We start from the raw sequence: 14148 nt of genomic DNA on the forward strand, positions 1-14148 counted from the left end.
GTACAAGCAAAAACAATCGTTCAACTCGCGGCCTGGTTCTTTCGACCTATCTACCGGCCGAAGGTTCGCTTTAATCCGTTAACTTTGTTCTCGGCGAATCCTCTTCTCGCCACTTGCGCTTTCCGCGTTTCATTGGATTAGGTCTCCGTACACCGTTTCAAGATTACCCGCGTGCGAGAGTTTTCAGAATTTTACTCTACACCGTATCCTCGGCTACGAGCTCTCATCGAAACAATTGCCAGCGAGAGCGAGATAAAGAGAAGGAGAGAAAGAGAGAAAGAGATGTTTTTGTTACAGTTGAACGTTTGCAATAACGCTAGGCGGCTTGCTTAAACTACACGTGTGTACACGGAGCGTGGCGATGCGTGTCTCGTTGCCAGCGTGATCTCACGAAACCGAGCCGACAATCTCATCTCTGCAGGAACACACGCCACTCCTTCTCTGCACACAAGGTAGAAGGGCCGATACTTGAAGCTCCTTAATTAACGTCTCTAACAACGTTGCACGTCCTTGCAGCGTAACTGGCTCGGTTACTGGAGCGAACACGAGCCAAGAGTTTGGATATCGAGCGTGTTCGAGTGGAGTTGTTAGGGTGGCGCGAAACTTCCCTTAAACCTTTCGTTACGTGATCGCTCGGCTGACGATGTTTCTGGTCGGCGTCGCGTCGCGTCGTACACGCCGTTGTCTTTTTCCTTCGCCGTTTTCTTCTCGCCTTTTTCTCCTTCCGCCTTCTGCCGAGCGAGCGCAATAGGAGCGATGTTTCTAGCGGTTGTTGGTCGAAGAAGGACTCGCTACACGGCGCAGCGAGAAACCAACGGTGGGATTCAATGTTATTTCCTGGCGAGATTGGAAAGAATTAAGCGAGGAACAAGCGTGGTCTGAGTTTACTTGCAGGTTGATGGATCGGATCCGAATTCGACGAGTTTCTCGTTACTTCGTCGGGGAAGAAAGTTTTAGTCGATCGTTTGGTAGCGTGTTGGTGTTCAACGATGGAATTATTTATTTGTATATTTCGTGTACGCCAGAGAACTACCATTCAGCTACAAGTAACCAGTGTGTAAAACATAAGGATGCGCCGCAAGGAGAGAAGAATAAACGATGCACCTGGCAGGTTTATGTAAACGAAGGCAGCGTTGTGTTTTGTTTTCTTTTTTATTTCTTTTTTTTTTTCTTTTGAGAGAGTTCAATCCATGAATTTTGGACAACGGCTGTCGTAACGTTAGCAGAGCTGTCGAATTTTTATCGACGATTGTTCACTGGCTGGATGGTAACGTACCTGAATAAATTAACAGAAACTGGCGGGGGTAGTTGGAAGGTGCGAGTCGTGAACGAAATTTATCGCCGTGGCTCGGGTCTCGCGTGCATCGTAAAGAAAAATTCTATGCATTCGCAATGAATGACCGTGAAACGGAGTAATAACAACGTTCTATCCTTTCTCTCATTTCCGCCGTGTCCATCGTTTAGATCGTTCGCGGAAATTGAAAGAGATGTGTCGTTGATCGGCTCTGCAAATGTTTCGCCGCTCCTCGAGCAAAGATCATTTTTTATTAGATCTTTATGAGAAGTTGTTCCGACTTTTTATTAATTCATCAGAATTTCAATGGCCAGAGTAAATAGTCTTTTTTATTTTCATCTGAATTTTGATTTCTGTGTAATTGATAATCGTTACAAATATATTGTTTCGTCCTGCAGCTTATAAAGTTATAATTGAACAATGTAAATATATAGTGTACATGGTATAAAGATGAAAAGATAAAATATAAAAATCGAAGAGATTCTTCAAGGTTGGATAACAGAAGGAGAATAAATGAAGAATTGGTTAAATCTCTTATTTGAAGAATATTCATTTTTATGAAAAATGATGCATAGAAACAGTAGCATTCATTTATGAAATTGAAATTCAAGCAATGATACGTTCAAAATTTCATCTAACAATATCAAAGATGAAAGTAAGATCTTGCTTCTTAAGATATTTCAGGAGTAATAAGTAACAAGGAATTGACGTGTATCGTATTATCCTGTACTGCCACAAATCTATCGTTTCTACATTACATTTTAATATTAATTTCTTTTATATAAAAGGTAACATACAAACAATTCTAATCGAACGTTACATCTAAAATTACAGTTAAAATTTCCAAGACAAAAATCAATCTTTTTTAAAAACCATAAGCAAAGTTTGCCAGAAATTAAGAGAACTGATACTCAGAACTTGGAAAAAAGATGTGTATCTGGATTCGAATAATTTTCCTTCCGACATTTTCACGTGTATTAGCTGTTATTAAAAAGCAATTGGAGCATAAGCGTTCGTTCATCGAAATGTATTTCCGGTCAAATTGCACAAACGATACGCGTACGTTAAATAGCCTGTGCCGGTGGAATATGTAAAATTGCACACGAAATTTGTCGAGCGAACAGTTACAGTTCCGCATTATTCAAAGGGGCGGCGTTCACATTGTGAATTTCGCAGTGATTAAAACGGTCGGCAGCGGCGCGTTGCTCGCTTTTTCGAAATTATTAACGAGGAAATTTGACAGGAAAAATCTTGGCCGGACGACATGTACGAAAGCTCGGCCAATAATTTAACTCCGCTTGGCCGCGCCGCGTCGCATAATTCAGATAATCTGACGCGATTATTCATCGTCCCTTCGGATACCTTCCATCTAGTACGTCCCGTGTAATTTCTCTTTCCTTCTCGCGTGCCTCCTTCCTTCGTCATATTTCCTTTCCTCGTGTCTACTCCCACCATATTATCCTTTTTCCTTCAACTTTCTTCGTTGCGTCTCTTTGTTTCTCATTTGTCTCGCGTTACGTCTTTTACTTGACGTCTTCTGCCCTTCCTTCTTATATCTACATCGGTTTTCCTTCGTTTTCCAACATTTATTTCTACAAGATCTTCCGTTTTCTCTCTTCTTACCTGAATCGTCCGGAAATTAATTGCGATTTTCAAAAATTTACCTTCGTACACCGCATATTATCGACTTATTTGATGTGCCATTTCAAAGCAGAGATGTCACTGTATCATTTATTGGTCACGCTTTTGCTTTTGTCATTCATTTCTTATCGGCTCTGTTTGTCAACGCAGCCATAGACAATGTGCAAATTTGCATAACTTTTAAGCACGAAATATTAATTTTCCGTTTGGCTTGTAATTTTGAACAACGTAGTTTTGGTTCTAAATGTTCCAACATGACAACGAAAGTAAGGTAACGAAAAGATCGTGGAAAAGTTTCGGCGGTCGATAACGACGCGTTAAAAGAAATTGTCGAGGAGAATTCTCGTTCGTCGGTTCGTGAAATTGGGAAAAGTGCATTAAGTCTAATGGATCTTGTTTCGATTAAATAAATTTATTTTGAAGAGAAACGCGCAAACCGGAATACCGTGATGTAAAAACCGCAACTTATTTCCGGACGACCCGATGCTAAAATATACATCGATGAGATGTGGCTCCTTTGCAAAGCGAAAAGAAAAAAACAGTAGAAGGAAAATTTCCGTCGCAAGAAAAACTCTCGTTTGTTACACTTGAATATCACAGTCGTTAACATCACAAAATAAAGGATCAACGATAAATTTATCATTTTGTTATTCCCACAGCGTATCTTCTCTGTTTTCCATTGCTCCCTTTCACAACATTTCTCTTGCTTTCCGAACTTGACTAAAACTTGCTCTTTTCTCTTATCTTACTTTTCTTTTTTCTAAGATTCCAGCAGTCGAATTCTTTCGAAAGACTTCCTTTTCCCTGGAACAGTTCTCTCTTCGATTCTGTACTTCTTTAGCTTTTTATCTGCCACTTTTCTTACGTCAACTTCTTTTTTACTTTTATCCCAGTTTTTTACTAAATTCTTCGCTTCTACTTCTTCTTCGTACCTTTTCCTCGTCGTTTGTTCCAACCAATCGTTCCTTCTCGCCTTACTTTCCTTCTTTTGCTTTGTGTTGCGCAATGTCTGACGCGACCGTCTCAGAATGCCTTCCCTCGCACATATGCGAAAGTGCATTCGATCATGCCATTACGGTCGCATTTATGCGAAAATGTGATTTCACGATGTACGACGTTTGAAAGAACACGTTAGTGCCTTTCTGGATGCAGTTGCCTACGTCGTAAAGGAAAATTACATCGATAATCAATTTTCTATTAAGATGGAAAATTCTGTTGAATACGTTAGCTGCATAAATGAATCCCGTGCCATTTTTACGTGAACCTAATCGCATTTATTTACGAACATGATCAATTTGTATGAAATTGCTGGCAGCGGCGTTATCGACGCGTCGCAAGTTATAGGTTTTAGATTTTTACCAGGAATTTTACAATTTCATGGCAAACAGGATCGGCTGCTTTGCAATCTTCAAAATTTACCGAAATTCACCGAAGAGAGTAAATTCTCTCTTCTAAACGCCACGTTTCCAATTTTCCATGTTTTTCTTCCAAAACAGCTTCGATAAGCTATTAAACTATCTAACTTTACGAAAATTACTCAACTTTTGCTACTTGCTCACTCTGACAGATGCTACGCTCCACACGAACACTCGAAATACACGAACAACATACGACAAACAAGACGCATTGAAACAAACGAAATTACGTTTTTGAAGATTATCTACGTTTACGTTCTAAAAAGATCTAGCCCCATACAATCGCCAACTAGTCTAAAAAAATAAAAAAAATTCATAAAAATCGTCTACTGTCATTGTTGTTACACGAGAATCCTTAAAAAAGTGAAAGTTAAGCAAAGTTATCAAGAAAAGTGTATTTGCCCGTAGATTTCGTTATCTCACAGAGGTTGATAATGAAAGAGCACGAGATTTGCGAACAACTCAATGTACATGCACTCACGATCCGTTCGTAACAAGAAAAACCGATCGTAGGGACGATCGAAAATTTCCATATGCGCCTGTCGAGCTTATTCCTGGAGACCAACGGGAACGATCTCGGGGCCACTTTTCCCCTGCAGCGACAGGAGAAAGAGGAGCACGGCGTTTGAAAATGTCTCGTAACGCTGCGTATGGCAGGCGTTTGCGTGTGCTATCTCGAAGGCGAATTTCTTCATGATAAAATCCAGGGAAACACGAATCCGCTCGTCGGGGAACCAGCCCGCCTGGAAAATGCGATTCTCTGTGAAAAATCTTCTTGGAAAACTTCCGCTGCCGGCGTGGCTTTGCGCATTTTTGGACGAGATCCGCAACTGGCTCTGCTGCTCAACCGACTTATTCCACGAAATCGCAGATCAAAACGTTCTTTTTTTTTCAGCGATCCTTGGATTCAGCTTTACGAAAATTCCTCGACGATCGTTGAAATTTCGAGGCATTTTTCGCGCTTTTTATCATCTACGTTTAATATCAATTAATGCCAACAGCGCATAATGTCCATTAAATTACTCTACTACTAAATCACCGCACATAATTGATTAATCGTTACAGCTAATTTGCATATTAATTTTGATATACAGGGAGGGGTGTTTGAACCTCTGCTATTCCGCTACCTGCAATATCTGCGCGTATGGCAGCAGCGTAAACTATTGTAATTCCTCGTTCTCTTCGGTAAACGATCAATCGAGCACACAAAAATTGTATTGTTAGCTGAATCGTGGTTTTTATTGCAAAATATCTTGTTGTGTCTGTGACGCGTTCACCCGCAAAGAAAACTTTTATCACACTGTCAATCCTTTGTACGATATTGTAAATGGCGATCGTTTTTCATTTTTATCTGAGTAACAGAAAAATCGACAAAGGAAAACGTTGACATACGAACTGCATTATTCGCGCTATTATATCATTTGCAAGTTTTAGACAGTTAACAATGCATCTGTTCCGATTAAGAATTTTTTTATCTGTGACACTGTGTCACAACTTATGGCGAAAAGATTGTTTCGAGCAGATTCTAGTAGACAGTTGCGATATAAAATAAATGAAAAAACACAGTTTTTGTTAAACGACGAGCCAGTCGATAGCGTCGTGCGATGTAGTTTGGTTGGCGAAGTACGAAGTTTACAGTAGTCGTTAGAGTATCTCTAAGGCGATTACGAAACTATTCCCGGACGAAAAATGTTACCAGAAAATCCCTCTCTGTTTTAGAGTGGCGCTTGCAAAAATTTGCCGCGCTCTACGCGGCCATTAAAAATGAACCTGTCATTCGAGATGGGGGAATTTTTTGCAGACATAAATGTTCCAGATGAAGAAGCGTATCATGCGAATGAAATGGATTATTTTATGCATGATTCCTTAATGAACAGCATTTATTGCAGTTGGTGCTCTGGCTGCAATTCAAAGTAGTCTGTGTAAAGTATGAAAATTTTTAACGACCGACCCGTTGGAAAATGCCAGTATCATAGAATATTCTGAATGTATTTGAATTTAAGCAGTATTTTAATTATATTTCATATATACGAAGTTATATCAATAATCTTTCTTCATATTTGCTGGCTTTCGGTCGTCTGGAAAAGCTCGTTTCGTTTCTGATAATTAGACTGTGAACTTTTACGCATTTATGGAAGGAAATTTCAAAGTTCAAAATTACACGGAATATACGTAATATGAAAAAAAAAAAAACAAAAGTACAATGCTTTCTGTGATACTTGTTGGATAAAGTAATTTTCTACCCGACTTTCTACTTTTTTAATTATATTCTCAGAAATATGAATTTTCATAAAAATCCGCGCTCTACTGATAATCGATATTTAAATTCTGTTACACGCCCCATAAGATAAATGTTCTTTCCTATTAATAACTTCACTTTATTCTCAATTTTCTATTCGCATATTCGCAATCTGATCATGTCCTTGTCGTAGATTATACTTGAAACAGACATTGCTGGACAGAGTTTCATTCTTGAATTCAAAGACTAAAGATGGTTTGCTATATAAATGTTTAACAGGAAAATGGCAAATAAAGTCGTGTCGCTTGAACAACAGATGGAAATTACTCGATCTACGAGGTAATTGTTAGTTGTTAGTCGTCAATGAAACATCAAACTCTGCGAAAGCAATTAGATTTCCAATCAGAGTTAGTCAATATCTGAAGCGTTCTGGCTTCGTTCAGTCCAGTGAACAATTAGGTTCAACTTACAGTTCCAAGAGACAAACAATTGTTAATCGATTAATGGTTGGTAGTCAATTACTCTGTGCCAAATCGAAAGGAGGACTGATCTTTTATAGAGCTCGTTATATCGAACATTCATCGAGTACGCGTGCAATTTTATTTATTAAAAAATATTTTCAACCAAGTGCAGAAAAATTGTACGTAACACAAAATTTTGTATATATATCGAATCAATTTTTAGCAATTTAATTTACAAATAAAATGCATCAATTTTTCACAAATAAACGCTACTGGAACATCTCTTTTATTCTATAATAAAGTCACATATTTCTATCCTTGTTACTTACACGTCGACGAATGAAGTTATTTTGCATAAATATCCGCCGTCTAGTTGTGACTTTAGTAGTAGACTTTAAACTACAAGTAGAGTACCAATGTTCATGCAAATTTGTATCTTTATCAACACACGACTAATGAAATGAGACCAGTGTAGAAATCGTTGAATCGTTCACTGAGTAAAATAACGAGTATTACATTTTGAATATTTCGTGTATCTCTTCGTATTATGTGCATCCTATGCAATTTTGCATTTTTTAATTTTCTATAAATAAAAATCCTCAGTCTAGTTATAAGTTACATTTACACGTTAGATTTAATATCTCTTAAATGTTTATTCAGCGATATTTCAACTTTTGTAATTACATCGTTGTCATTGCTAAGAAACAATATACATATATATATTGTTTATTGCTTGTGTAACGCAATAATAACGTGTACAGAAGAAAAATATATAATGGTGTTGCGGTTAGTTCCTTAGTAAATTGAAGTTGAAATTTATACTGTAATTTGGAGAGCGGAACAGGTTTCCCTGGCGCATAGAGATTCTCAAAGTATTGTAAACAAACAAAGTTCGTAAGCACTTGGAATCGACTTGCTAGTTCTCAGTTGTGTGTTGCCAGGCACAAGAGACGGTCAGATTTCGAAAATATATAACACGATAGTACAATAAATGTCGTAGAAGATACATTGCTGGTAGAAAGTTCCCAACGAACTCGATATTTATTGCTGGTTTCTAGATTAATGATAATGAAGCGACAAGTTTCTGTAATTTCCAACATTTGCAGGTGAGTTATATTTAATGATCGTAATTGTGATTAAGAGGGAAATATTTATGTTTGATATTTATGTTCAATTAACAAATTCAACTAAGTGAGAATTATGGAAAGTATCTCTATTTCTTCCGTAATGTATTAGGTCGTCCGAAAAGTTTCTTTCGTTTAATAAGGAAATAATGGATGCACAATATTTTTCGCTTTATATTATTTTATCGAATTACGTATGATCCAAAATAAAGATCACAACGTTCGACAGATTAGATTTCATGTTTGTATAAGGATGCATCGTTGTAAAAGACGTGTCTGTAAAAGAAAGACACTTTTCGGACAACCTAATACTACAATTTTCAAATTTTATTTCGACTGATAATTAGAAACTAAGCTAAGTTGAATTTTTAGAGTATAAACTCACGCGTGAGTTTTTTTCAATGTAGAAGTTTCTTATATTTTCCTGTAACCAGACTACGGATATTTATACAAATTCATATTCTTACGAATAGAAGTAGAGAAATAGAACCTAAGCGGAGACTTGCTTACTAAATATTATTTTATATTACAACTCTACTTTGAATATTTTATGTAGATACTTTTGTATGTCGCGTACATTCTTGAATTTTAAATTTCCCATAAATGCATAAAAATTCACATTCCACTCGCGACAAAAGAACGATCGTTTGGAAAATGTCCAAAGGTCTTCGGCAAAGGTGAAACTGCTTATTATCCGAGACCAACAGAACACATACCAAACGCTTCTTATTGCTTCGTTCTTTTTTTGTGTTTTTATCTTCCTCGAGACAATTTACAATTTGTTCATGAGAACATTCGAGAAACTGGTATAACGAATTGGAATAATAGCTAGGTATATTAGATAGGTATATTCCTGATGTTTCATGTCTTAGTGTTACATTTGTCTCTCGAAAATTGTGTCATATTGTAACTCCTGTAGTACTATGTGTATAATTAACCATTGATTCGTGCATTTACTTTACCATTAACATTATTATTTACCATAATATAGAAAAAATAGTTGGATACGTTCGTTCGTAGATCATCGAGTGTCTCAGTTGATCGGACCATTGGGACTTTTCTTACATTGGGTTTCCTCGGGATAAATGTAGAATATAAGTTGTTTATTAATAGATTTGAATAATCTTCTAATCTTCTTTTTATCTCGCAGCAAGACGTGTACGTTCAACTGATTCCACTTGGAGATATTTTAGATCCTCGTTCTTAACGTATCACGGAGTATTAATTAGCATAAGAAACATTATTGATTGCAAAGCTTCTATTTTTTTAAACGTTGCTCCTGCTCTGCTGTACCCAGTGGTTCAGTTAGGTTCGATAATGATTTTGCGTAACAGAAGATTATTCGTTGCATTCGTTTTTCAGTTTCTTCTTAAATTCGATAGCCGATGCTTCTTGATTTTATATTAATCCGCTCTATTATTTTCTGCACGTCGTTGTTTCATAAATTAGCGATCTAACCGATCGGGGAAAAAGAACGTCGAGAGTGAAGGAAAATTTCTTTGGTCGTTGGCGACGTAATTTCCTTGTCTTTGGTGGAAATAAAATAGGAGAAAGTAGGTATACCGGGAAGGTAACTGGTGACATTTTAGAGCACGTGGAGGGTGGAAAAAGTTTCGAGTGTTCTTGCACGGAATATCTTCTCGGGCCAGCGTGATGAGAATAGGAGCAATAAGAGAAGATCGTTGAACTCGTTCCAAAAGTTCGTCGCGCCTCGATTTTGTTTTCCACTCGGGCCGACATTAAATTTTCAATTATCAGAGGACCGCGTCTGCTTATTCTCTCAATTACGAGCTCGCGGCGATGTCTGAAATCGTATTGCCGTCTGCTACAAGATCTGCTGGTAGAAAGAGTTATCCATGGCCTGCAAAGTGCTTCGGTGCTCTCAGCTGGAAACCATGGTTTCAACAAGCCTCGTAATTTCCCCTGATTGCATTTTCGAAGACCATGAAGAAATTCATATCGGTGGAAATTCGTATAAAGTTTTCTTCTTCGTTTGCCAGCTGTTAGTTGTTTACCATGTATCGACGTAACTCGATCTTTCTTACGAAATATCTCTTCTACAGTATTTTGCTGATTTATTTTATTTACTCGAAGATGTTAGTTTGAGGTAAAATGGGCGGAATTTTGCGAAATTTTCGTTCCAATTGCGATCGTTCCAGCCTTAATTTATTCATTTTATCTTAGTAAAAATATCGTTTCGTAAGTTTCCATCGGACCACGTCGAGTCGTAAAAATCATGAAAATCGAAGTTGACCTGCAGGTCTCCAATGGACTGATTGACCAAAGAAAAGAGTCATTTAGTAGAAGATAGCTTTGCAAAGAGCATCGTTCTACCTACAGTTAAAGTTATCTTTGTACTCACTTTGTAAAGTAAAGCGAACTTGAAGCGCTTTTACATTACGGGTTATGTTGCTTTTCGATATCAATATCCTCTGAAAAATATTCCTCATTCTGTAAACTCTAAATAATCTCTAAAATATGTCCAGAAGTAATCCCCGATTGATTGTTCTAAATAACCTGTGAAAACTACGACGTATCAGATATTCGCTCTCGAGTTCAACAAAAATATGTACATTTCTCTCTGTTGTTTCGGAGAAACAATGGAACCGTGGAAACGAGATGTCAAATTTAAGGCGAGGCACAAAGACAGGCAGAAGAATGCAACAAATGGAACGGAGGGCCATCACTTTGAAGTTCGCTGTTGCATCGTTCATTTCACTTTATGCGCTGACTGAAATCCAGATAAACGATAAATCTGCCTTGGCTTTCCAGCTTCTCCGTATTTTATCCCTTTGTCACGATATTCTATTCTCTTCTCCCGGAACATTGGAAATCAACCGGAAGGATTACTTCGTCTTCAAGTTCTTCTATTTTTCTTACTCCAACGGTCGATTTCTTCGAATTCCTATGAATGAATCTCTGTCTCTCCATTCACGTCTAAGTATAAAGGTCGGATGGAAAAATCTATTCTATTTCGTAAAATGTGGCTTACAGGATCTCCATACATTGTCTCTACTCGACCCAACTTCCTAATTTTCTACTCAAATAATCGAACAAATTTAATCGAAGTATATTTTCTTTCGCTCCAATGCAAATAGAAATTTGTCGATTGTCGATTGGATTATTAAACGTTCGCAGAAGCGAAATTAGCTAATAGCGTGTGTCCATCTGGCAATATGAAAGCCTATTTAAATCAAGCAGAATTTATCAGAGTACAGTGTGAGTCGGTTTATCCGAACCGCGTTTTATGCGATCCAGCTTTTGTTTGTCGTTGGCTGTACGAACTCGTAACTGACCCTCTATTGTCCGAACTACGCTCAACCGTGCTTTCAATTACACGCGCGCGTATTCAGAAGTGGCGCGTGTCCACGCGTTTTGTCCGAGCTGACATATAATTTAACGCAGTGTGCGTCGAAATTATTGTTCAATCTCAGATATCGAAATACGTGACAACAACTGGTGGCGGTAGCAAGCGAGTCTCTGTTATCCGAGCTAATCGGTTATGCGAAATACTTTGACTCCCAACCGGTTTCTTATAAACGAAACATCTACCGTGTTCCAATGAACATATCTCTGAGAAGCGAATTGGCGATAACAATTCTTTAATTTTCGTGTCAAATTCAATTCAACTGTTCAGAAATCAGACGATCGAAGACGAAATTTACCTGGTTCAACATCCTTGAATCTAACGATTAGATATCGTGAAATTTATCATCGACCAGTGTATACGTACTCAGAGGCAAATCGCAAAGTCAGATCTTCGAATCACGAACATGATACGCGTGAGACGCTTTTCCTACCTAAAAATGACTGCATTGAAGTCGAACGATGCTGCGAGTACACGACGTGAACGTATCAAGGACCGTTATCAGATCGCGGACGCGTAATAACTTGGAGAAAGAAAGGAAAAGCAAGGGGAATAAAAAAAAGAGCGAGGAGAAAAAAAGAAGAAACTGATTTCAGGATAGCGATGCCGTTTCATTCCGGCAGGAGATCCTTCGCGGAATCGGGCCAGCCCAGGGAGGATCCAGGCGGATGAATAGCCAGCCAGATAAAATCGCCGGGATTAAAGTGTCGCTCTCGTTGCAGTCGATCGCAATCTGTAACGATGCAGCGGCTCTGTTCGATGCCGTGGAGAACAGGGTTGCATCGTTCCGGAAGAGGGCAGTATCGGTGGAGCGTACGGGCACGTTCCACTGCTGGGAGTCGCGTCGATTGCGAATTCGAGCGTCGAACACTCGTAACTAACGATCCGGCACGGGATAAACGCCGTTAAAGCACGCGTTCCACGACTTTATTATCGGATCCTTTAGATACGAGACTGGAAATCCGGCGTTAACGACTCCTCGAATAGATACGAGCGAGTTACGTGCACGCGAGGCCCGATGTTTCTACGTGGCTGGAAAAACGTCGCGTCGATGAGAATATTTCGGCGGATCGATGGGATGCGATTCGAAAGTGTAACGCGACACGCGAAGATAAGCGTTCGACAGGGATATACGCGACAGGCTTTAGGTTTCTGCCGGATGAGAGATGGCTTCGGATAGGGACAAATTCATGCGACAGGTTTTATGATGAGATTCGCAACGCCGAGTCTGTCTACGTAGTTTCTTTTCTACTTCGGACAGACTACGTACAGTCGCGGACTGACTGTAAAAGTACGTTTCTTTTTATCGGTGACAATTCTTAGGGCTTCAATGGTGAACGATGAACGAGCTTAGTTTTGGTGAAAATTAATTTGCAGTCGTATATTTAATATTATAATTAAATATGCGGGCGTAATTATATCGATGCAATAAAAACGTACAATCGAACACGAGGTGATTCCGTACGATAAAATAGAAAGAAAATATAGAATGCAATTTTCTCGTCCCAGATTTGTTTCCGAGAAAACCGACTTTGGAAATATCTTTGACGTACGCGAACTTGGCGAGTTACCGACTATGCACGAGCAAACGATCGCAAGAAGGTTACCGCTTGTGCGAAAATAAATGAAAAATGTGGAATACAATTTTTCCGTCTGACGCTTCATTTTCAAAAATGTGGTGTTCGTTCGTGTTCAATTAACGATCGGTCTAGTACACGCGTACGATAGATTTTCGAATTTACTTTGCTCGGAAACAAAGCGGATTATGAAAAACACTTATCCTGCGTGTTTTACTTGCTTTCACACGTAGAATAATATTCTACCGATTATTTTCTCTCATTTAGCCCGGAATTAGCAAAGTTCAAGTACATACGCTCGATAAACTTTTAAACTCGTTTTTCCCGAAAACTAGGCAACGGGTCGAAGAAGTTTTATTCTAAACATATCTTCCTTCTTGTTTTTTAATACGAGATCGCCTCACGATCTGTATATCTTTTTCGCGAGTGGAAGAAAAACAGCAGAAAAAGAATCAGATAAACGCGTTTTTGACCGACTTGCTATTATTTTATTATTCGCGCATATTATTTTATTACTATCCGAGAATTACTCGACGATTTTGCCATCACGTTTCCGACTGTGAGAGACTTTTCGTTTCGAGAGGGAAAAGGAGACGTGGAAACGGAAGGGCGATGACGCGAGACGAGAAAAGCACTTGGCATTTTCACATCAGCCCGGTGAATCCCGTTTTGAACCAACCAGTTATCGTATAATAAAGCAGCGACATTACGCTGGAACGATTTTATGCAAAAATATGCTGAAAAGCGATAACTTTTAGTCGACGTTTCAACGTACTGCGATGCAGATTCGGCATTCGAAAATTAGAATAATTTCGAAACTTTCTTAATGAAAAATGCATAAAGATCTTTTCGATCGATCGCTAGTTACCGTACAGTTAAATCTGTAAATCATATTATCTAACAATCAGGTATTAAAGATATTCTAGGTATAAAGTATTAAAGTCTAAAAAGACTTCAACAATTATTTACGAATTTCTTGGAAACTGTGTCCGAGGGAAGATCGTTGAGTGTTCGCAACAGATTTGGCGAT

General features: G+C 38.5%; 1 protein-coding gene across 6 annotated transcripts in view; it reads left to right on the plus strand.

Annotated features, from left to right (window-relative positions):
• The window catches only part of LOC138182746 (uncharacterized), a 296840-nt gene that overhangs the window by 68507 nt on the left and 214185 nt on the right, over positions 1-14148 (plus strand). For 3 of the 6 annotated variants that reach the window (XM_069118911.1, XM_069118912.1, XM_069118910.1), the window contains exon 1: positions 7969-8156. The exons of the other annotated variants lie outside the window; for them this stretch is intronic. The gene's annotated coding sequence lies outside the window, so the exon portion shown is untranslated. Of the gene's footprint in view, positions 1-7968; positions 8157-14148 lie in introns of those variants that run through there. 6 annotated transcript variants of the gene reach the window in all.

This window comes from Bombus flavifrons, chromosome 8 (assembly GCF_040668555.2).
Source record: "Bombus flavifrons isolate JBK064 chromosome 8, iyBomFlav1_principal, whole genome shotgun sequence".
Lineage (NCBI taxonomy): Eukaryota > Metazoa > Arthropoda > Insecta > Hymenoptera > Apidae > Bombus > Bombus flavifrons.